Source organism: Ananas comosus, linkage group 6, assembly GCF_001540865.1.
Source record: "Ananas comosus cultivar F153 linkage group 6, ASM154086v1, whole genome shotgun sequence".
NCBI lineage: Eukaryota > Viridiplantae > Streptophyta > Magnoliopsida > Poales > Bromeliaceae > Ananas > Ananas comosus.
In genome coordinates this window covers 2,856,478-2,878,449 of record NC_033626.1, presented here as the reverse complement: position 1 = coordinate 2,878,449, position 21,972 = coordinate 2,856,478, and positions in this window count along the sequence as shown.

The window sequence follows — 21,972 nt, the reverse complement described above, 5'->3', positions numbered from 1 at the left end:
CACTATCTCCAAGCTAACAGTCGTATATCATATACTATATCAAATAAACTCAACCTCCAAAATAAAAGTACAAGGAATAGGCCTTGGGCCTCGCCAGTACAGGTGTAGTATAGAGTGGTATGCTAATTGGTAGTCCTCCAATGTATAGGCATGCAAGTGGGAGATGCTATCTACGGCGCGATCCCCCTCATCTCGATCAGCCGTCGGTAAGCAAAGCCTTGAAAAGTAAACCACAAAATGGTGTGAGAACTACTGAACAGTAGTTTCCAGTGGATATGGTCGACGATAACCATGACCTTCCCACTAGGTCTACTAGACGCCAGAATCATGAAAGAATAGTAAAATATGCAGTAGAATAGGTAAGTGGTCGGAACAGGTAAATGAATATCCATAAGTAACAGTAAAGAGGACTGGCTATGACCTGTATAGAGAAAGATAAAGGAACAGTAAAGAAATAACTGCATGTAATAGAAACAGAACTCTATACCTGTTGTACTGTCATGTGCCTGTGCATGTAGCGAGAGGAGAAGAAAGAAACCAAGTAGTGTATGCATCAATGTAACTACTACTAAACAAATGCTGAAATAGTATCCAATCACAACAACCGACTCGTACGTCCGATCAAGCCTGTGCCCGCCTAGTGCCGGAATCGCACTCCCGCAGGTGCACCGTCGACACCTAGGCTTTTCCCCCAGCCCGAACACCACTCCCGCAGGTGGGTCGTCTTTCCAAGGGCACACATATCTCTGCTATAACTGGCCAGCGTCCGGAGTGGCACTCGAAGTGGAGTGACCTCTACCTAGTCTAATAGCAAGTATCTCTGTCAAACTCAATATGGCTCTATAGGCTATGATCTATGCAATGGTCAACAATATCTCAACTATCCATCCAATGTCCTCGGCATAATCATGGAGTAAACAGAAAGTAGATGTCACAATAGAATATGCACATGACCTCTACCACTCTTTGTCCAGACATCTGCACATTACTCAATAGTGTCAACTACTCTCTCTCTATGTCCAACTATCTGTACACTATCGCTGTAACATACCGTATCCCCGATAAGTTGTACCGAGCTTCCGTCAAATTGACCGAAGTGCGGATTCGGACAAGTTGGAGCGGTATGCAAAGTGTTTTAAACGCTTCGGAATAGGTTGCATAAGAGTTAATGGACCCAGGAGAGCAGGCTGGTGAAGTTTTAGCTCAAGAGCTGAAAGTGGGGCTCTCAGGGTCCGGACCCTCCCGGAACCCGTAGGCAGAAACTGCCCTGTACGGGTTGCCCTGTAGCTCAATTCTATATTGGAGAGGGGCCTTTTTGCAATTGTGTTTGTGAGTGTATATAGATGATGGCTTGAGTGTTTAGCCCTCATTCCCTCACAACCCAACACCTAAAGAGAACCCTCTTTCTCTCTCTAGATTTCTCTCTCTCTCCTTGGGGTGCTCCAATGGTGGAGCTATGGCGGAGAAAAGCTTGCTTGGTGGTGGTGAAACCCTCTCTTGGCAACCTAGCTTGGAAGAGAGCTTTGATTTGAGGGTTTTATGGTTAGGGTTTGGTTATTCCTTCTACTAGATGCTTCTAGAGGGTTATATGGTGGATTTGAGTATGCTTCTCCATGGCTAGGGACCTATTTGGAGAAGATGATTAAACCTACGGTTGAATTTGGAGGTTTTGTAGAATTGAGATCTAACTTGAGTTTGATCTCTTGCAACCCTAATTGCTAGGTATTCTGACGCGTTGGTGGACTCGGTTCGGCGATCCGACGAGTGTACGCGGAGAAATTGGGGAAAAAGCCTGTTTTGGCTTCGTTTATCGCAGTCGAGAGAAATCGGTGTCCAAAAATCGCGGGACTTGAATCGTGGTCTTCTAGCATCACTACAGATAGGGGGTGCTATCCGAAATCTCCGAATTTCTTACTATGTCTATGTCGCCTTTTCTTGAGCATATATGTGTAGTAGCATTAATGCATGATAGGGTAGTGTGATATATGTTGATAGTTGGGATTCAATTGTATGCTTCTAGGCTAGAGAACATATAAATTGATATGGAATAATGTGAACCATGTATGTTGGAACCCTATACTTGTGTGAATGTGTGAATTGGACTATGACAATAGTAAACGAACGTGACATTGACATTAGAGGGCAAGTGTGGCCAAGTATATGGATGCTAGATAAGGTAAAACCTTAAGAGCATTGTGAAATGTTGGATTATGATGTTAGTAAACATTACGGGCATTGAGAAATGTTGAATTATAGCACTAGTTAACATTGTGGCATGGTGGTATTGTGTATGAAACCTATGAGCATTGTGGTAGAATGTCGAACTATAATGTCAGTGACATTATGAATTTTCAAAGAGTAAGTAAACTAAATGTAGTGTTCCGGAGTTTTGGATAGGATTGGCTACAGTTTTAGTGACTGGTTGACACATCTAGAGAGTGTCGAACTGAGTCGGAGTTATTTTTGCACGAAATGGATGCAGAAATGGACTCGGCGCACTCAGATAAGCAAAATTAGAGTTTTGCCAGTTTCGAGTGCCCAGAACTGGGTTTGGGTCGTCCAAAACTTGAGTGCTGGTTTGAGCAGAACTGGAAGCCAATTCGGATCCTGGTTCGGGCGCCCAGAAGTGGGTCCGAAAATTTACTTCGTGAATATCGCCTGTTCTGACACGTGTATGTGGTAGGTGAGTTCCGCCGGACCAGGTTAAGGGTGCAGCACACCGCGGACGGAGGAACCGAAAGGGAGTATTTGTGCTGCCTGGAGATTTCGGACGCCCAGAACATGGTTCCGGGCGCCCGAAAAGGCCCGTTTCTGCAGGGACAGTAGGTTTGAGTTTTGAGTTCTTGGGGCTTATCTTATCATTTCACCTCACTATAAATAGGTGGTGTATGACCCTGTGAGTTGTTTTCACCTCTTCTTCATAGTGAAGGCTAGATTTGCATTGCAACCCCTCAAATTACTCTAAATTTTCTCAATTTGCACACTTTCCACATTGAGGACTGCAGTTTAGCAAATTTCCAGCATCGACCTTCAGCGTTTTGGCTCGTGTGCGACGTAGGAAGCTCCGTTTGTCACGAAATTTGGTTTGTTGGTTAGAAAACTTCCTAAAGATTTCGTGGAGCCCATTTTGACAGCATTTGATTGAGGTTAGCAATGTCAATTCTACATTTTTCTGAGCTGCTGTGATGTTTGCGCTGAAATTGAGAGTTTTTGGGTTTTCTTGATGCAATCTTTGGAGGTAGTTGGATTTTGGACCAGAGGGTGATACTCCATCATAGTTCACTGGATTTGAGACCTTTCTTCACCTGAATTTGAGTTTGGAAGGTAAGGTTGATATTGGAATTGGTGGATTAAGCTTAGGTGCTGAAATTTGGGAGTTGTAATGCAAGTTTTGGTGTTTTTAATGTTTAAATCTTTGGAGAAGTTTGGTTGTTGGTTCTGACTGATTTCGGCTAATCTCGGCAGGGTTTCCAGCAACTTCGCGACCCCGTACTGTAGTGGATTAGCGCTAGAGGTGGGTTAATGATGCTTACCGAAATTTGCAGAATTACCTCCTAAGCTTATATTTGTTAGCATGTGTTTTAGCTTTGTTTTTCATGTTAGTAGCTCAATTCTATGATTAGCATGATTCTAAAATCTGAATTGGAGTCTAGAATATTAGCTAAAATATACATGTTGGACTTGGAATTGACTTAGGAGAAAACTAGCGATTCTACACCGTCATTTGTTAAAACTACGGATTTAGCTCTAGGAGCCGTAGTTTGTTTGTATCGCCGTAGTTTGCGAGCTGTGGATACCCAGGATAGTGTAGAATGTATTTACGCTTGTGCTGAGATACCGAGCTTATTTTTACAGTAGTGTATAGACTGTTCCGGACTGTCGGATGCCGTTGAGGTTGACGGTGGACCCAGACTTGCTGTTTTGCATCGGATTGTGCCGAGGGCACGTAGATTATGGTTGTTAGACCAGTTTGACCTTTCTGCTTTGACTATAGTCTATGATAGCCTGATTGAGCTCTGTAGAGACACGCTTGCATACTCGGTTTGGTAGCGCCCACGAGTGCCACTCCGGAGTCGGGCTTTGTGAGTTTGCGTTGTTGTCGGTTTGTCCTGGTTGGACTTGCTCTCCACTGACGACCTAGCGTGGTGGCAGTTAGTATAGCTTCGACAGGCGGGACGGGTGTATTCACAGTCACTAGTGAGATTGGGTCAGAGCTTGCATTATTCTACAGATAGTTAGTATTGGATCATAATAGTATAGTGGCATATAGCTGTAAATTATTTTCAGTTCCTTTACTATCATTTGAGCATAAATCTGTAGACTTAGTGGGTGAGCCGTTGAGGTCGGTAGCGGTACCCACTGAGGACTACTTCTTTTTGCAGTAGTTCTCACGTCCAGTTGTGGATCTTTTGCAAAGCCTTCTTCTTTGGCTGCTGCTGTTACGGAGACCGATCGTGGAAAGGAAGTCGCGAGTTAGATCCCTTCCCGTTTTGCTGCTAAGCTAGAGACACACGAGTTACAGGTAGTTATAGTTTTTTGTTCTTATACATACTGATATTTGTAAATCACTGGAGTGAGTGATTTTGTATATCAGGATTGTATGTATGTATGTTGAACCAGTTTTATTTATATATATTGTTCTTTTTAGCAGCTCTATACTACTGGTTGTAGTATTGTATGATCACAGGTACAAGTACAGGTACAGCTATCGCTTCGTATACAGGAAAAATTTTTACGTATACTGCGGATCTGTGGGCGTGCTCGGGAAAACGAGTAATCCGGGGCGTGACACTAAAATTATGTAAAGTAGTAGTGCAGACTAAAATTTTATTCTCTAAGTGTAATTCAATTCTTATTTTATTAAATTTTGATTCAAATGAGTTCATAACATTTAAAAAATGTATATACACATATATTTTATATTTAGATTGACATAGGCCTGTTTGGCTCCTTCAAAAATAGTAGAAAACTATTTTTTGAAGAAAGCTATTTTTTGTGGAATTTTTTTTTCTAGTTTCTATTATTTGGTTCGATAGAAAAAAAAAAATCATGTTTGCGTATTTGTTTGGTAAAGAAAAAAAATAATTTTTCATTTTTATTTCACTTGTTTGATTAGTTGAAAATTTTGGTATATATTTAGAAACTCTAAAGCTGAACCACCTTTCATAGCAACTTCTCTGGTATTACCTTCCCGAAGAATAGATCTCAATCTCTCTTAAGCCTAGCCTCTCCGTTTGAAGAAGCCATTGCTGTGTGCGCTCTCCAACCAAACCTGCCTCCCAGTGAATAGGTTGAGGCGACTCATCACATCCTGAGGTTGAAGAAGAGGCTGAGACATGAACCTGACTCCATTTGCCTTCTACAAAAGGAGAGTAAAATTATGAACCTTTTAAAATTTAACATAATACTCACAAACTCTTTACAATATAAATAATAAAGAATTAAATAAAAATAAATTTTAACTATATTTTAGTATAGATAATATAATCTGACAAAAGAGATAGAGATAATGGAGATGACGGATAGCCGAGATAGGAGATGGAAATGGTTCTTTTATGCGTGCGCGCGCCCGCACACACACACACACACATACATAGAGAGACCGGCTACTATACTCTTCTGAGTACGATCGCCCTCGTACTCATACATTATTTTTGATGATAGAGCTTCCGAATCGAAAATTCACACCATTAAACGTTATCTAAAACATTTAAAACGTCTAGAAATATAATTTTATAATTTTTCGACATCATTTACCATATGATCAAAAGGTCACAAAATTGACAATTTTTAACGGCTGGTATGAGATATTTGCTAGTCTAACGGTGTAAAGAAATTGAAATCAGTTGAATTTTTGATAGAAAATTCTATTCACTACATAGATAAAGATCAATAACTTCGATCTTAAATTGAAGGATCCGATCATCCATTTTTAGGATGTCGTTCGATTTTGACTGTTCATTTTATACCTGCTTGATGAACTTTATTATTTTCTAAAAGTTTTAAACACCCTAGATCATATTTGATGGAGTGGATGGTCAATTCGAAAGCCCCATCATCTAAAATAACTTTTGAGTACGAAGGACTCCATACTCATAAGAGTATAGTAGCCCTACTATATATATATATAACAAAGTTCATCAAGCGGGTATAAAATGAACGGTCAAAATCGAACGACATCCTAAAAATGGATGATCGGATCCTTTAATTTAAAATCGGAGTTATTGATCATTATCTAGATTATAAAATTTGATTTCTAGAAATTTTAAATGCTCTAAATAATGTTTAACTGTATGAATCGTCGAATCGGAAACTCTTTCATCAAAAATGATTTATGAGTACAAAAGCGATCGTACTCATAAGAGTATATATATATATATATTATATATATATATATATATATATATATATATATATAATATTATAATTGAGCTCCTATGCTTTTAAAAGTACGCAAGTTATTGGTGCTTCATAGATTTTAACCAGTTGGAATTAAGAGATATGCGGTTAGATGAAATGGCCCCCTAGGATTGAGTGAGTGGTTGGTTGAATAATAATAATCTAATGGTTGAAAATGATCCGAAGACTAGAATCTACGTATAAAAGCTTTACAATCACCAAATACTTGATACTTTACAACACCATAGCTGGACTCTAATACTATTATGATATATTATAATATATATATATATATATATTATATATATAGAGAGAGAGAGAGAAAATAGAGAGAGAGAGAGAAGAGAGAGAGAGAGAAGAGAATTGGGGTGCTAGAATACTTTTAAAAATATCACCCATTTGGTGCTTTTAGAGTTTTCTAACCGCTTGGAATCTACTCCTTCACTACTATAGCCTTGGATCAAACACTATTTCCACCTAACACCCCTCACCTACACCATCATCACATACTCCTTACATTCCCCATCCAATGGTTAAAAACAAAAAGCAGCACCTCATTTAGTGCTTTTGAATGTATTCTAGCTCGACTCTCTCTCTCTATAAATATACCGAGAGAGAGTTGAGCTAGAACTATCGATGCAAAAACTCCCTGTTGTCCCCCCCCCACCCCCCCCACCCCCCACCCCCCCCCCCCCAACCATGTTTTTCGATGCATAGCGTCCTCCAAATCGAATATCGTACCTGGTTGAATGCATGACTCATCTACCAGTTGAAGTATTTAGAAATACAAATTTCAAATCTTTTTGACATTATTTGCCTAATGATCAAAATTTTCAAAATTCTATATTTTAATGGTCGATATGAGGCGTTGTTGGCCTAGTGCGCGCCTAATCGTTATTAGATTTTGATGATAACAATAATCACGATTATTGACTAATCTTTTTACTCTTCTGAGTCTTGTGTATTTAGATCTCTCTGATCTCAAAAGGATTCAAGATGGGCAATATTACTTACGCAACCAAGCTTCAACCTCTTTGAACTGTGATTTGCTTCTTTTGTCAAAATTAGACAAACTCAGACTCTCTCTCCATTCTTAATTGACTAATAATTATTGCTTATGATTAGAGTGAGAAAACTTTGAGTTATTATTTAAACTATTCATCTTATCACGCCATTTGAGATCACTTAAACAAATGTTCTAAATTTTATGATTAGGTGAAAAGGACTTTTATAATATTCAAAAAAGTTGCATCAAATTCTGTGTCTGTAAAGTTGCAATTTCGGACCCTGTTCTGGGCGCCCACGAAGGGATCCGAATGCTTGTGATGACCTTTTGTGGATCCTGCCTGTTTTCTGTTCGGTGATCCATAAAAAAGAAACACCAGTACTGTTTGACTTGACTAGGTTGCGAACAACAGGCGGCGCGAAATCTGGCGCCTCAGATTTACGAAGCAGCGGGCGCACGCCGAATTGGGCTGCTGGCAGAAAGTCAGCACGAGATCTGGTGCTGCCCACACTTTTGATGGCTGCGAATCCAGAAAAAACGGCCATGTCATGAAAAGTTGTCCGTGCGAGATCTGGGGCGCCCAGCAACTTTCTGACAGACCCAAATCGAAGAAGAGCGGCGCCTTGCAGAAAAGCTGTTCCTACGTGTCTGTGCACCACATACTTTTGACGGCCCAAGATTACGAAGTATCAAGAAAGCTGGCGCGTGTCAAAAAGCAGTTCTCGAGTATTGGGCGCTCCACAAATTTTGATCGACCCAAACATACAAAGTCAAGAAAGCGCCGCACCGTGTGCGAGAACAGCTGCGTGCACAAACTCGGCGCCCGGAAAAGTTTTGTGGCGCACCGAAAGTATCAACTGCGCAGATCTGTCCGAGCTATAAATAAGATGGTATTGAGGACCCTCACCTCAGCAGCAACTTGATAGTTCATTTCGAGCATAAAACACTCAGTGATCTTAATACTCTTACTCTCAATCTTTCTACTCTAAACTTGAGTGAAACTTGTAGTGAGATTTAATCTTTGTAAAAAGAGAGAAAAAAGAAAATCTTGAAGCTGAAAGAAGGAGTTGATGTAAGCCTTGGTGCTTGCCTCGCAAAAGCATCATCTAGTGAGATCTCAACATTTCTCGAGTGTTGAGAGATTGGCGGGGACGTAGGCAAATTGCCGAACCTCGAAACCAATTGATCGTATGTCTTTTCGAGTTTGCATCTTCTTTTTATCTGGCATTGGTTTTTTAATTGCTTGATTTTGGATTTTATTTTAGAAACCTAATTCACTCCCCCCTCTTAGGGATTCATTTTTATTCCCTCAATTGTATCAGAGCGAGGTCTCAAATTATTAGATTAAAATCTAAGTAGAAGGCATCCACGGGGAAAAAATATCGAAGGACAATCTATTGTTGGCCACATTTTGATGGATACCGATTATCACTTTTTGGGAAGATTAGAATAACGAATATCTTTTCAATCTCTAAGATTTTGAAATTTGGGATATAATCGAAAGTGGTTATATCGCTCCCATCAAATCAAGAGCGGAATGAATGAAGCTCGAAAAATTTCCGCTTTCAATTGAATGCTACAAGCTATCATTCATTCCTTTGGGCGCTCTTATAGAGAAGTTTTCATGAATCTCTACATGTACAACGCCAAATAGAGATTTGGATAAATTAGAAGTTATCATTGAAGGTAACTTGCTAGGGTGAAGGAATCTAAAATAAGCATGCTTATGTCAATTATGAACTACTTAAAACAAAATGGAGGAAAGTGAATCCATTTCGATATGTTCACAGTATTTACTAACATTATAAATAGCCTAAAAGCCTAGATAAGGATTTTCGCTCAATCGACTTGGTACGGAAAACTTCTTCGTGGTACTACGCAAGAAGTTGGGGTACCTAAGGTTTACGCTATCCAAGAAGCTCAATACTTGACAAAGTAAAAATTGATACTGTTGGATCACTCGATGGCGCATGAACAACGCCTCAAAAGAAATATGAACACGAAGAAGGCTCTGGAAAAAAAGAAAAGCCTTGCACTTAAGGGAGTCATTACTTCCGAGAGTGAAGATGGCGAAGAAGTTCGAGCGAAGAAATCGCTATGATTTCAAAAAAGGTCGATCCGACTAAGTCAAGAAGCGCAACTTTGAGGAGACCTAAACGAGACGCGGTCAAAGTGACAGGATTCAAAAAGGTCATTCATTTGCTACAATTGGTATAAACCCGGGACATTGGAAAAATGAATGCACGATCTTCCAAACAAAACCTTTAAGAAAGACCAGAAAAGAAAACTTCAAATGCAACTAAATTGGGACGCACCACCAGACGAATCTAGCTGATGATGAATCGGAAAACGGAAGTTGCCCAAAATTGCCTCGAGGAGCAAAAACTCAATCTCTATGTCTTAAACTGGCTCTTGAAGATAGGTAAAAATTTAAGTTATGATGAACTTTTAGCAGCTCTTTTCTTTTATATTGATATCTACAAAGTTTGGTCCGCAAGTATACATCTCTTCAAAAAGCAAAATACCTTATTAGAGATGGATGATTAACCCAACTTAAAATTTTCAACTTCAAATCTTCTTTAATACTTGAAAATGAGGACTCTTTACCTCGCGAAAGAGCTAAAAAGTAACTGAGACATGTTTAGGTCTCATTCGTGAAATGAAGCAGTTAAAGAAGAAAATGAAGATCTAAATTTTAAGCCAATTCTATTATGACAACAATCTGAAAAACTTTCAAGTGAAAACCAAACAACTCAAAGTCAGCTTAGGTGAAACTAAAAACTCTTGAGAAATTCGTGGAGGAACCAAGTATCTAAATATGATGGCTTGGAAATCAAGTTGTAAACATTCAAAAAAGTTTGGGATAGGTTATGTTCCTAATGCCACAATGTTAATTGACAAAAGCTAAGAGAAAGGTTTTTGTTAAAGTACAATCAAAACCCAACTTTGCATTGTTCCTATTGGTAATATTAAAAGACATCATATTTTCGCTGTAAATTATAAGAAAAACTCCTAAACTTAACCAAAATTTGGGTTGTGAAGTTTATCTAACACACAGACCCAATTCTCACTTGGGTAGAAGTTAAAAACTAATTATTTTGTAAGGTGTGTCTCCATCAAAAGGTGCAAGTGACAAATGTACTTAGATAGCGGATGCTCAGACACATGACTTGGGATAAAAACAAGTTTTAATCAATTGAAGATTAAGATGGAGGGCATTTTGTCGAGCATTTGGAGACAACACTAGAGGAAAGACATTGGAATCGACAATCGGTAATGAAAAGGTTAACATTCCAATGTTCTTTTAGTTGATGGCCTTAACATAATTTAGCTAAGTATTAGTCAATTTGTCATAAAGCTATTTTGTAAAATTTAAGGCATCTCATTGTAGCATCCTTGATACCTTCTACAAATCGAGATAGCTTTATGGGTTTTGAGATGCCAAGAATGTTTTATACGCGTTGATTTAGGCAACTCTCACATGAAGGTGAAAAATGTTTTTCATTCAAACTAACGAATCTTGGCTTTGGAAGAAGGTTAGCACATGCTAATATGGACTCTCTTTCTAAACTTTCCAAAAGAAAACTTGTGAAAGGGATACCGTGAAATAGACTATGCCAAGCGTGAGTTTGTATGCTTGTGCTCAAGCTAAACAAGTAAAATCATCCTTTAAACCGCACCAAAATGTGGTTCTCAACAACTAGGCCTGCTTAGAGTTTAATTCATAATGGTCTTTTTGACGCAATTGATGCTCTAGCATTGGTGAAGCAACTATGTTTTTGTAATTGTTGATGTTACTCAAGAATTTATACTTGGACTTTATTTTTAAAGACACAAGTATGATATTTTAAATCCTTCAAGGACTTTGTCTATCGTGTTCAAATGAAAAGAATTGTAATTAATTTCCAAAATTAGACATGACATGAGGTGATTCGGAAATCATAAACTTTGAAGAGTTTTGGCAATGAATTGGGAATAGAACATCAATTTGCTACCCCTAGAACACCTCACAAAAAAATGGGGTCTTTGAAGCGCAAAAATAGATCTGTCCAAGAAATGGCTAGATTCTCATGTTAATTGACGGGGGAGTTGCCTAAAATATTTTTGGGCCGAAGCCGTAAACACGGCTTGCTTATATTATTAATCGTGTCTAATTCGAGCAATTCTTGATAAACTCTTTCAATTATGGCAAATGAACTCCCAATATTGGTTACTTCAAAATTTTTGGTTGTAAATGTTTCATTTTAAACAGCAAAAGACAAGTTGGGAAAGTTTGATTGATAAATCCGATGAAGCTATATTCTTGGGTTTATTCCTCTACTATAAAGCTTATCGAGTGTAATAATGCGACGAACTTTAATAATAGAGGAAAGTATGCATTCCTTTTTGAAGAATAAGGGAAAGGAGCTTTTCTTAATAAGATATCTTCTTGACTTTAACGAAGCTAATATAAACTCACACCCCAAGAAGTTGAACCATCTAAGAAAACGTGAGGAGTTATCTCTAAGATATTGAACCACTCCCTTACCCTAAAATGTGGAAATTCGGCCACTTATAGCATCCCAAGGATCCATCATTGGAGACCAAGTCAAAAAGTCAAACAAGATCGCTCTCTTAGATTACTCTTGTGACCACTTGCTTCATATCTCCAAATTGAACCTTAAAAAATTTTGTTGAAATGCCAGAAGATGAAATTGGCTTCATTGTCGATGGTCAAGAAGAACTTAACCAATTCTGGAGAGGAACGCAATTTGGACGCTGTGTGGAAAGCGCAAGGATCATAACCGTTATTTTGCACTAAATGGGTCTTCCGAAACAAGCGAATGAATCGGTGTTTGTGGTTCGAAACAAGGCTAGACTTATGGCCGCAAGTTTCAACCAATTGAAGGAATTGATTTTGATGAAACATTTTGCAACCGGTTTTTGCTAGACTTTGAAGCCTATTCGAGATTCTTCTACTACATTTGCTTCTATAGAATTTCACAAATTATTTAAATGGAGTGAAAAAGTCTTTCTTAAATGATATATTTTCCGCCGAAGAGTTTTTATGTGAGCAACGCACGGCTTTTGAAAAACATAACTTTCCGTCACGTTTTTAAGTTCACAGGCACCTTTACGGTTTAAAACAAGCCTCCTAGAGCCTGTATGAAGACTTAGCACTTTATCTTACTTCAAATAATTTTTGCAAGAGGAAAAGTTGACACCACAGTTGTTTATTCAAATTAAGGATAAAGATTTTCTTCATTGTACAACTTTAGTTGGAAAGGGGGGGGGGGGGGGTGATATCATATTGTGCTACTAATGAAACTCCTCTGTACAAGAATTTCTCTAAGCTATGCAAAATGAGTTTGAAATGAGCATGATGGGCGACTCTCATTCTTCCTTGGACTCCAAGTTAAATCAAATGAACAGTGAAATATTCTATCAATCAGCCAAGTATCAAAAGACCTAATCAAAAGATTTGCTTGGAAAGCTCAAAAGAGACGAACAACTGTGCCAATGATGCCTCAGACTAATACTTGACAAGGGATGAAAAAGGCAGAAGGATGTTTGATATCAAACCTCCGAGGTACTGAACTTGGCCAGTTTACTTTATCTTAACCGGCAAGTCGCCGGCACCATTATGTTTAGCTGTTTGGCTTGTGTACTCGGTTTTCAAGGCTCAAACCTAAAGGAGTCACACGTTAGTTGCTGTAAAGAAATTCTTAATATGTTAAAGGACTCTCAAACTTAGGTTATGTTCGCCAAGGGCACTATTTTAATCTACATTGGCCTTTTCAAGATGCCGACCATTGCCGATGCAAAGTTGATCGGAAAAGTACGAGTGGGACTTTCAATTCTTGTCACTCCCTTAGTCTCATGTCTTCGAAAAAGCAAAATTCGTTTGCATCTTTCAACCGCGCGAAGCGCGTACATCGCGGCGAGGTTGTTGTGTGCACAAGTTTTATGGATGACAACAAACGCTGAGGACTTTGGATACATCAATAAACAAGTCCAAATCAAAATGTGATAATACTAGTGCCATCAACATATTAAAAATTCCTAAAATTCAACCATGCTAGAACTAAACACATTGAAATTAGAATCATTTTATTAGAGATCATATTCAAACAAGGAAGATGTCACTTCATAAATTTTTGGACACTTGTAATCAATTAGCGGAATTTTTAACTAAACATGTCTGGCCCTGTAGGTGCCACTTAGTGAGCGATAGTTTCACTCACTTAAGAAGAATAATTAGGAATGTTGATTATCTGCTTGATTTTTCTCTTTTTGATTGACTTTATTTTGCCTTCAATTTTATTTTTGGATACACCTTTTTATTTTTTTTGGACGCAGATTCACGGTCGCCCGAAAATTCCCGGGCGGCCCGAACACAGCGCGTTGACCAATGTGACGTCTGACCGCCTAACGGTTAATGGCTCGATCCGGGCGACATCGGTTTCCACGCCGCACCCCGATATATCGCCGCTTTACCGCCTGGCGCCGGTTTGACCGTGCTGGCGGGTTACCCGGTTCCCGGATCCGGGCGACCGATTCGAGCCCGCAACTCGCAGCGACCAAGAAAATCTGCCTTGACCGCCTGCTAACCGCTTTGAGCCGCCTTAGGGTTTCGTTGCGGGTGCGGGCGAACCGCTACGTCGACTTACCGATCGACTGCCCGAACCGCGAAGGGGCGCCTCTTGCCTCCAGCAGCCCGATCAGACCCATTTCCCTTTCATTTTTTTTTTCTCTTCTTCCCTCTCTCCCTGTCCGTCGCCCGTTCCCCTGCCCCAGACCCTCATCAGGACCGCCCAATCTCCTCCCACCCGATTCCTCTTCACTTTCCTCCTACCATCTGTGTATTTCTCGTCTTTTTTTTTATTATTTATTTATTCTTCTTCTTCTCGCCATTAACCCTAAGCTTGCATTTTTTTAATTTTTTTTAGCGAACAGATTCGTTTTACCTTTTTGCACCATAATTTAGTCTCTAACCTTAGATTTAATCATCTTAGCTTTTTTAGATCTTGCTCTTTTTTTTTTATTTTGCATAAAACCTAGTTCCCTTTTTTGTTTTTCTCCTCTTGCTGTTACCGCCAAAAATTTTTTTTACTAATTTCTTGTTTGCAACATAATCTGTTCTTCTGACCATTGCATCCTTAAGATCTTGTATTTTTAATTTTTTCTTTTTTTAACCCTAGCTTTCAATTTAAAAAAAAAAGAAAAAAAATATAATATATATAATATAAAAATGCCTAAACTAAAAACTGCATCTAGAAGAGGATCTCCCTCACATAGATATGATCAAAATGAGGATTTTGATGCTTTAACTTTGTATCTAGAAGGCCAAGATAAATATCTTTAGGTCGTCCTTAAACCTTGCGTAAATATTCATCATCTCAATTCTGATTGCTATGAACTTTTGGACAAACTCACACAAGTTGGATTGGATTCTTTGTCAACAATTCGCATTTTATCCGGTGCTTAATTAGACTGTTTTTATGCAACATGCCACTTTTTATTCCGAAATACTACTATTACTTCCCACTTCCGGGACGTGTTTGCCCAATCACTCCTATCCTTCTCACTCTGTTTGAACATCCCTAATGACGTTTGCTATTATCAAACCAACACTTGGAACTTTCCTGCATTTTCCTGAGGGCGCAACTCCGCAATCATTTTCTTTTGTGAAGAATCTACTTCACGAGAAGATTGGCTCTCATCTTTCCTTTCCTCACCGCCCTCGCCTCATTTTTCACTTAACTAAAGTAGTTCTTCCTCGCCCGGTCACCACCCGCTGTCAACAATGGATTTTTTCTACTTCATCATCTTATTTGCGGGGATCGCGGGTTAAATTTGGTGTATATCATCATTCGCCACATGGCCGTCGCCATTTCTCATCCCTCGCGCTCGACTCCATATGGCTCTTGCTCACCGCTTTCTCGAGTTCATGTCATTTGATCTTCTGACGTACATGGCCCGATGAAGTACCCACTGCCATTTTCTTCCAACTTTCTGGTCCGACTCTCGGCTTCAAGAAAATCGCTGATGGCCATTTGGGTAAGGAAACATGTGATTGATTCGCCTAGCGAGCATGGTGATGCATTGCTGACGCCGAGGATGATCCTATCCTTATGAGCCGCCGCCACGAGCCTCTCCTCCACCATTTGAGGCCGCCCGCCCACGAGCATCTCCTCTCCTCACATTGAGCCACCCCTACTGTGCCTCCGCCCTACTTGTTCCCCACCTAATGGATTTTCAACCCAGGTTTTTGATACAGACTTGATAGGCATGAGAGACCATATGCAATCGCTCCCAGACGGATGTTTCCGGCATTAAGGCATACATGGACTCCCTCGTTTGGACCTTCGCGTGCCTTTTATGCCGGTATGGACCCCATGATCGATCATCCCCTCTCCACTATGCCTCCACCAGTTTCGCCTACGGATCATCCGAGGACATGAAGAGGAATGACGATGATGATGGATGATTAGCCTTTGTTTACCACTTTTATGATTTTTTTTGTGACCTAAAGGGGGAGGAACTTGCTTATGTGATATTTTGTTCATGGTTTATTATGGCTCCTTTTATACTTGTGGTTTATTAGTTATGGGTATGTTTATTATGCTCCTCTTATGCTTGTGGTTTTATTATGTTAATGTTATTATGCAATGTGAATCGTCGTCTATATTTTGACATTTGCCTACATGATGCTTCAACTTCTTTTATTGTGATATACTACTATGCAATGCCTATGATTGTGTTTTTATTGCATATGTATATTTTAGCGGAGTATTCTACTCCTTTACTCTCTACTCATGTTGATATTAATATCACATTATTTGTCATCATCAAAAAGGGGGAGATGTTGGCCTGAGTGGCCCTAATCGTCTATTAGATTTGGAATGATAACAAATAAATCACGATATTGGACTAATCTTTTTTATCTTGATCTTGTGTTTTGATCTTCTATCTTCAAAAAGGAATTTCAAGTGGGCAAATATTCTAGCACCAAGCTTCATCGCTCCTTGAAGCGTATTTCTTTTTTGTACAATGACAAACTCCACTCTCTCCATTCTTAATTACTAATATTATGCTTATGATTAGAGTGAGAAACTTTGAGTTAAGTTTAAACTATTTATCTTATCACCTTTTAGAATCACTTAACAAATTTTTCTAATTTATGATTAGGTGAAAAAGGACTTTTTAAATATTTTCAAAAATTGTCTCAAGATTCTTCGTGTTCTGTAAAGTTGCAAATTTCTGATCGCCTGTTCTAGGGCGCCCGAAAGTGGACTCCGAATCTTTTGAGACGCTTTTTGATCCTGCCTGTTTTCTGTTCGGGTGATCCCAGAAACACCCATAGCCGTTTAACTTGACAGTTGCGAGCAACAAGGCGCGCGAAATCTGGCGCGCTCGCAGATTTACGGAAGCACGGCGCAACGCAATCTGGGCTGTCTGCAAGAAAGTACACAGATCTGGGCCGCCCACAACTTTTGATGCTCGAATTCCACCAGAAAAACGCGCGCATGTCAGAAAGTTGTCCCTCGAAGATCTGGCGGCCCCGAACTTTCTGACGACCCAAATCCAGAGGAAGCGGCGCCTGTCAGAAAAGCTGTTCCTCGTGTTCTGTGCACCCACAACTTTTGACGGCCCAGAACTTACGAAGTCAAGAAAAGCTGCGCGTGTCAGAAAAGCTGTTCCTCGAGATCTGGGCGCCCACAAATTTTTGACGGCCCAAACATACAAAGTCAAGAAAAGCGGCGCACGTGGTCCGAGAAGCAGCTGGCGTGCACAAACTTCTGGGCGCCCGGAAACAGTTTGTGGGCGCCCGAAAGTACAACTGCCAGATCTGTCCGAGGCTATAAATAGATGGTATTGAGGCCTCACTCCGCAGCAACTTGATAGTTCATTTTGAGCATAAAAACCTCAGTGATCTTAATACTCTTAGCTCTCAATCTTCTCTCTAAACTTGAGTGAAACTTGTAGTGAGATTTAATCTTGTAAAAAGAGAGAAAAGCAAAATCTTGAAGCTTGAAAGAAGGAGTTGATGTGAAGGCTTGGTGCTTGCCCGCAAAAGCATCATCTAGTGGAGATCCAACATTCTCGAGTGTTGAGAAGTTGGCGGGGACGTAGGCAAAGTGCCGAACCTCGAAACAAATTGATCGTGTGCTTTTCGAGTTTGCATTTCTTTTATCTGCATCGGTTTTTTAATTTGCTTGATTATTTGGATTTTTATTTTAGAAACCTAATTCACCCTCCCTCTTAGGTTGCCATTTTGATCCTCAGCGTTTTCTCGTTTAACGGCGTAAAGATATCCAAACCAATTGTTTTTTGTTAGAAAATTCTTTAAACTATATAAAACAAGATCTATACTCTTGATCTTGATTACAAAACTCCTATCATCAATTTTTAAAGAATATTCATTTTCAGCCGTTCATTTTTGTGCCTACTCGATGGATAAGAGAATAATATCAGAAATGTATGAAATTTGATTTCTAAACACTTCAAGTGATATAGATCATGTTCAACGGTGCTGATTGTCGATTTGGAGGCTCCATCATCGAAAACAAATGGGTGGCAACGGAGCCCGTTTGCTATCGATAGTATTCTAACTCAACTATATATATATATATATATATATATATATAGAGAGAGAGAGAGAGAGAGAGAGAGAGAGAGAGAGAGAGAGAGAGAGAGAGTTAGGCTAGAATACTATTGATAGTAAAACATCCTTTTTGCTATCATGTTTTTAACCCTTGGATGAGAAATTGTAGAGTTAGGATGATATTAGTCCCTTAGAGTTAAATGATTCCCCTAGGGTTGAGTGGTCCCCACTGGGTTATAATATTTAATCTATTGGTTAGAAATGATGAAAAGAATTAATCCAAAGGCTAAAAGCTTGATCTCAAAAAAGGCCTTTTGCTTTTAATAATATTCTAGACCAACAATATATATATATATATAGTTGAGCTAGAATACTTCTAAAAGTACCATTGGAGTGGTGCTTTTGAGTTTTTAGTATTTGGATGGAGAGATGTAGGGTTGAGATGACGATGGTAGGTGGTGGTAGGTGGAATAGTGTTTGATCCAATGGGTATTAGTAATCAAGGATTAGATCCAAGGGGAAGAAACTTAGAAGCACCAGGGGGTTGGTGCTTCTAAAAGTATTCTAGTTCAATTATATATATATATATATATATAGAGCAGGGCTGCTGTACTCTGAGGAGCACGGAGGCCTCCGTGCTCCTGAGCTGTTTTCGATGATAGAATTTCCGAATCAACAATCAGCTCCGTTAGACTTGATTTAGGGTATTTGAAGTTTCTAGAAAATAATTTTTAAGATTTTTTTATATCATTTACCTAGTAATCGAAAGGATTCAAAATCAATAATTTTTAATGGTTGATATCTGCCGTTTTCAAGTTTAACGGTGTAGAAGTATTCAAATCAGATGAAAATTTGATACAAAATTCTTTATACTATCTTCAACAAGATCAATATTTCTGATCGAAAATTTTAGTACTATATCACCACCTTTTATAGGATTTTTATTTTCAGCCGTTAAAAATTATTGATTTTGAATCCTTTCGATTGCTAGGTAAATGATATCGAAAAATCACAAAAATTATTTTCTAGAAACTTCAAATACTCTAGATTAAGTCTAACGGAGCCGATCGTCGATTCGGAAATTCCATCATCGAAAACGGCTCAGGAGCTCCTGAGAGCACAACAGTCCTCACTCTATATATATATATATATATAGTGAGGCTATTATGCTATTGGAAGCACGGAGCCTTCCGTGCTTCCAGCTCGTTTTCGATGTTGCGACTTTCGAATCGTCGATCGGCTCCGTTAAACTTGAATTTGAATATCCAGGAAATAAATTTATTATTTTTCATATCATTTGCCTATGAGTCGAATGCTCAAAATCAACAAATTTCAAAGGCCATATAGAAATATCCAAATCACGTGAAATTTTAATAGAAAATTCTTTATATTATATAAAACAAGATCAATATCTTTGATTTAAAATTTCAATGTCATATTATTACATTTTGTAAGATTTTTATTTTCAGCCGTTGATTTTGAGCCCCTTCGTTCACTTGGCAAATGATATCGTAAAATTATAAAATTTATTTTCTAGGTACTTCAAATACTCTAGATCAAGTTTAACGGAGCCGATCTACGATTCGAAAGTCGCAACATCGAAAACGAGCTGGAAGAACGGAAGGTTCCGTGCTTCCGATAGCATAGTAGCCTCAGAAGTCACCGCTGCTGAACCTGTCACAGTGGAACCCTGTAGAACATATAACATGTCGGACAACTTGGCCTTCATCACTACAAGATTTTTTTTAGCGACCTTTATTAATCCATCAGCTAAAGAATACTCAAAGCCTTTAGCATCAAGTGTACCCAATGAGATAAGATTTTTTATTATATTTGGAATTGGTCGAACCTTAGATATAGTCCTCACTACTCCATCAAACATCTGTACTCGAACAGTGCCAATTCTAATAACTGTACATTTATAGTGATTTCCCATCAATACATCTTCACCTTGAATAGACTTGTATGTCGAGAACCATTCTCTATGCGTACAAATATGGAAAGAATATGCGGAGTCCATAAGCCACTCATCCTGTCTGTGTGTCTTATCCGTAACTGTGAAGACAATATCACTTTCATCTGATTCTCCTGCTACAACACTTACTTCTGCTTCACTATTGGTGTTTTTCTGACCTTAAGTCTTATCACCGTTATTCTTTCGCTGCTCTTTATTTTTCAACTTGAAACAATCAGCTTTTATGTGACCCTTCTTATTACAATAACTACAAATTAGATTCCTATATTTTGACTTTGATCTAGATGTACCTCTATTACCCAAACTCTTCTCCCGAGACCTCCCTCTAGCGATCAAACCTTGTCCTGAAGCTCTACCTGTCTTATTGCTTATCTGCATATCAATTCTCCCTTTTGAAAGAAAAGAGAATTTAACATTATCGAGATATAGAGTATCTCGTCCAAACAAGGTCTCACGAAAATTCTTGTAAGAGAGCGGTAGAGAACATAATAATAAAAGTCCTTCATCATCCTCCTCAATTTTAACATCTATCAAGCGGAGATTAAATTCATCTAAATACGACTTAATAAAGATACCTCCTGCCATGTACAATATGAAGAGACGTTGCTTCAAATATAGTTTGTTGGTGAGAGACTTTGTCATGTAGAGAGACTCCAATTTAAGCCAAAGCCCTGCAGCGGGTTTTTCATTCAAGACCTCACGCAATACCTCATCAGATAAGTATAATTGTATTGCCGTAAGAGCTTTGTCATCAATTGCCATAATGCGAAATTATTGGTCCTGTCAAATTTCTGAATCTCAAACTTTGTCGCCATCTTAATACTAAAAAAGAATAGAAAGGCTCTGATACCAATTTGTTAAAATCGAAAGAGCGAAAAATAGATCCAAAAAAATACTTAATGCGGGAAGACAAAGGAAAATAAAATAGCACACCGAAATTTACGTGGTCCGGCCAACGGTCTATGTCCACGGACGAAGACGGAGCAAATACTTTATTAATGTCGAAAAGCAGAGTACAAAGAAGATATCTCAAAGATCAAAGCTTAATTAGATCAGAAGCACCGAAATCCGCATCCCTACAAGTGACGCCAAAATCGGCTGCTCTCTCAACTGTATGGACACCAAACCACCTTCTTGAAATAATTAATTAGACATGGGTCTAATTAGTATTGCTGCGTCATTAGAGATTGCCTCTATTTAGAGCTCGGTTCTCTCTCCCAACGCAATGCACACCGGCTAGTTGCTTCCTCCATACTGACGGACCACCAACAACTTAATTAATTTACATAATTCTTAATTTGGTCGTCCCGCTTCATTAACTTGGCCGTATATATATAGGGTATGGTTTCAAATTAGAATCTAATTAAACTCATAGTCTAATTGGATTCCAATTTATGCTCTATATATTCTAAATAAAATCTAAATTTGATCTTATTCTAATTAGACTAGAATTTACCTTCAATTTAGATAACTATAAATCTAAATCAAATTTAATAAATTTCACTAAGTCCTATGAAGCCATTAGAATCTGGAGAAGTAATTAGAGTAGGACAAGAAATTTCACTAAATCCTATGAAGCCAACTAGCTCTATCTATAGCATTAAAGACCTGGACAACTAATTGGTCTAGACCAACCAAAATATCCTAATCTATCTCCTATAGGGTTTAGCATAGTTAATTCCAAAGTAGTTTCGGGTGAGAACCAATTTGGATCTGGATCTAAAAATTTAAGACATATTTAAATAAAAAATATAAAAATTTAGAGTACTACAAACTGTAAAACGAACTAGGCCGCAATATTGTTCTGTACCAAAGAGATGTTAGATGATCGGCAGCCTGATAAATATAAATAGAAGAAAATCATCATCATCCTCAGTTTTGGAACTTCCAATTTCATTACTATAATAATACTATGAAGTTACAAGAAAGAATAACAAATGGGATTTCATACAACAACAGAACAGAGTATGTTACTCTTTACACAAAAACGTACATATATATAAG